The sequence below is a fragment of the Triticum urartu genome, chromosome 5A (genome assembly GCF_056163025.1).
Source record: "Triticum urartu cultivar PI428250 chromosome 5A, HENAU_Tu73, whole genome shotgun sequence".
Lineage (NCBI taxonomy): Eukaryota > Viridiplantae > Streptophyta > Magnoliopsida > Poales > Poaceae > Triticum > Triticum urartu.
Window position 1 is genome coordinate 86,734,364 of NC_141877.1, and position 4,274 is coordinate 86,738,637.

Genomic DNA, 4,274 nt, shown 5'->3' on the forward strand with positions numbered 1-4,274 from the left:
TGCCTCATGGACGAAGGCGTCCCAGTCATCTTAGTTGTCTAGTGCCGCCACTGTCAGTGCTCGACGCTGGGACAGAAAGGAGAGGGGAAAGCACGAAGACGGGAGGGGAATCGACAAAAGAGTGGAGCGGAAAGTGAGAGTGAAACTAGGGTTGGGTCCGAGTGGGGTTTTTAGTGAGGACATAGTTAGGTCCATGCGTTCCAGGGTGGGCCGGGCTGACCTGGCGGACGCTTCCGGGCCGCCTCATATCCGACACACATATGAGGAGTGGGTATGAGGGGTACCAGTCAGCCTAGCTCGACCAGGGACAATTATTGGTCACTAACCGGACAGTCAGCCTAGCCCGGTCAATATAGGGAGTCCGAATATAGATGCTCTAATATAGCAACAGAGATCATCTGTGCCAAAGTAAAATTAAGAAAATAGTGTTGTAAAGCCGGTGAGTGATGTCATCTTCTTCGAGGACATGGAGACAACAGAACATCCAAAGTATTCCCTTCTCTATGGTCTGGTCATGGGCAGCGGCATTGCTTTGCTCAAGGAAAGCCACTGTGAGCGTAGGTGTGCGCTGATCTTCTCTATGTGGCCATCTTCTGATGGTATCCATTCTTGTACTAGGTGGAACAACTCCATCTTCCAATGGTGAAGCGCCTTTTGAGCCAGCCTAGGAGACATGTGCCTTTTCCGGAGATGGAATTGGATGATTGTGTCGTGTCAGTGTCCTTAGTTGTTTGGAGATGGCATCCCTGTCCGTGCTAGTCGTCCTTTCTCCTCTAGAGACGGCCATTCCTAGTCCATGGGGCTTCGTCCATAGAAGAGGACCTCAACGTCTTCGGCTTCATGTTTGTTGTGTCTTTCTTGCTTGAAGCGTGGAGGCTTTGTTAGCTGCTTTCCCGTGCCTCCAGTGGCAGACCTGGAATCACAGACTTGGGGTGCCTTTGTTCAAAGTTTACACTAAGTATCATTATAATCTCAACAAATAGCCTAGCAACAACTTGATGGATATTTAGTGTTAAGTATATAGTAAATTTTTTTCAACTTTGGAGGGGGTGCCGGGGCACCCACGACACTCCCACTAGATCCGCCACTGTGCGCCTCTATCTTAGTGCGTTGTTCTTTTACTTTGTTGGTTTGGCGTTGGTTATAATCCTGACCGGTTGATGCTTTGCTAATTTAAAGTATTTCTTTACAAATATACACCAGGAATCAATTGATGTCATACAGTAAACACATCTAAGTGATGGTCGGCAGCAAAATACTTTTACTGGCATAAACAATGTGCGCTTTTCAATTATTCTGAAGTGCTCGGTCGACGTCCGGTCCAAATATCCATGCCCTGAAATGTTATCATGCTAATCACGACCTGCCTGAGCTCACTTTCCACCACCGCCGCCATCGGTCATGCATTGTGTCTAGCTGTTCCCCTGGGAGCATTACTGAGCTAAAGTCCACAAAAGCTAACTAGCACCAAACAGCAAACGTAAAATGTGAATTCTGAAGAAAGTATCTCAAGCTATAGTGGGTGCATGCGTCAAATGTGAAACGCTGCAAGCTAGCAAACGTAATAATTAATTAACGAGAAGCATGCCAATGTCGCAGAACTTAGTACTTTTTGTTTATACTTTTTAAAGGAAACTATACGTACTATCTCAGTAATAGCTGCATATATATGACTTCTAAAGATTTCCAAATTAAGAATCTAAAACATATAATACGTGACCATAGGTCAAGATTATTTCTTTGTTATAGATAGAAAACATGACCCTGTTTCTCGAAAACAAAATAACTGTAAACACATGATACAAGGCTAATGAAGCCATTCCTATAGTTTGGCAGCGAAACACACAACACTGAGTTTCGGTGGCTGTCTTAATCTATTTGGTCAGTTAAACAATTCAATCTTCATAATGTTATCTTGAGCCGTCTTTCTTTTCAATGCAAAAAAGTTTATAGCCGGGCAAATTGAAGAATCACTTTCTAGCATCGCGACGAATTGGTCTTTGCGGCATATCCTGATGTTGCATTATTGATATGTTTGCACCTATGTTTAAATCAGTAGATTTTCTTTGTTATATATCTTTTTGTGGCAACTATGGTAGTCGTTATCGTTCAACACAAAATTCATGCAGATTTTTTGCATGATAAGACGATAGTGCTTCTACATGCGGGGAGCACTTGGTGTGTCTAATTGCTTGCTTGCTGAAGAAAACACATTTCATGAACATAGCTGCCTTACTCTATAAATAGAGCCCAGCACAAACATTCATCTCACACAACACCAAGGTAAAACCTAGCTAAGAACAAATAAAATACCAGCATCCATGGCTAAGTCACGGGCATTGGTTGCAACACTGTTGCTGGTCCTGGTGGTGTCCGTCACCGCAATAGAGGGTGTTCATGGCATCTGTGGCATGTCAAATGATGAATTCAAGCTTTGCCAGCCCGCAGCAGCAGTGGAAAACCCAACAGACAATCCGTCGGCTGAGTGTTGTGCCGCCCTTGGGAAGGCCAACCTGTCGTGCATTTGTCGCTACAAAGGCATCGCCGGCATATGGTTGAGGATGTACCACATCGACGCGGACCGTGCAATGGCGCTGCCCGGCAAGTGCGGTCTCACCATGCCCAACAACTGCTCGTGATGATCGGGTGCACTATCCATAAGCATCAAACTGTCTGTCGGTCTATATATATGCATCAACATTAATACGGCTAAATAAGTGGAGGAGCAAGTGAAAGGTCTTATTGTTGTCGTGTGATTTGAATTCTCTGCCTATCTCATTAATCTGTCGATAAATGGTAGCATGTATGTATACTGGAAGTGTAAGGAGGACAAAAGTGCCTTGCATGCAGTCCCATATATTTGATATCTTAAGTGGTGAGCTTCTTATTGCCCAAAAGTTGTGTGTTTTCAATGAACAAGTAAAAAGTGATCGCAAGGTAATTTCAATATTGTAATCAACTATTAGCGCGGCCCATAGACATCCTTATAGTTGATTATGTTTTGTCTTCAAGTTATTAAGTCTCATAGTAACCTATTGTACCAAATATATGCCCTACAAAGACATGAATCCACATTGGTTGAAATATTTCCATTCAAGTGTACTAGATTGTTGGTAAGTATCCACAACAACATAGGACCGACTGCACAAGACATATGGTTGGATATACATGACCATGGTCATTACATTGATCACCAACTTTCCCTCTTCAAATCCATGAAACCCGGTGTCATCTTCGCACCAATAATCTTTGAAAAAGCAAGTATTAAATCTAAACATTTGAGAGCTTGTACGTGAACAAATTTAAATCTTTATTCACAGTTTATTGGCGTTCATCGATTGGTACATTGTCATGCCTCTCTATACTTCACCGTCTTATATATTATGTGACCATCAATATAAAGTTGTGCAAATACCAAGATGTACAATATGAAAAGACCAATAGATTGCCTCTCATGTCATCATGTATATGTCCTTACTGACCATGTTCCTATTGTCTTGTGTTTACGTATGTATTTTTTTCATGTGAATAAGATGTAGATGCTCATTTCCATTCTACAAGAACAGTGACAATATGATCAATTTCCAATGGTGCATGCTGAGCCACTCGAATTTTATTGCCGTAAGGATTTTTTTTACACTTATGTCGTAACCACGAGGATTTCTCATCATTCAACACTTTGGGTAGCCTAATTCGTCCCCATGTACAAAAATGGGTGTATTGCCTTTCGATAGCGTTACCACCAAGTTTGTATGAAGCAAATTGTACAACTTTATTTTATCACACATATTCATGAACAACTATTTCCTACCACATTGTTTCATGTGTTCCTTCAGGGAAACTGTTGGTAGGTAATGTTGCAGTTGAACATGCATTGACTTGGGACACAACATTTGATTCTTTCAATGATCGTTGTTGTTACACTAGCAAAGTACGATATTCCCAGAGCTTCTAATACATGAATCACACGTGTGTGGTGTTCTTCTTTCGTGGAAGATTTTCGTTTTCTATGGACTTGATATCTGGTAGGATACACTTGATTCCTTCATGTTGGGTGCTACACATACTTTCACAATTCAAATATTCCAATGTTTTAGATGCGGTAGATGAATACGACATAATAAATATCTGTTACGAGGTTTCATCTTACTAGAATATTAAGTCTTCTTGACTACAACTTGAGAATGCATGCTCTTCCTTGAGCTTCAAATGAACCATTTTGGTAAAATGTTAATAACTCAAGAACAATTAAAATTTAGAGACATAATATGACA

At 41.4% G+C, this 4,274-nt stretch overlaps 1 pseudogene; it reads left to right on the forward strand.

Moving 5' to 3' along the window:
• Positions 1-2,278: 2,278 nt before the first annotated feature.
• LOC125555693 (putative lipid-transfer protein DIR1 pseudogene) lies at positions 2,279-2,879 on the forward strand (annotated as a pseudogene).
• The last annotated feature ends 1,395 nt before the right edge of the window (positions 2,880-4,274 follow it).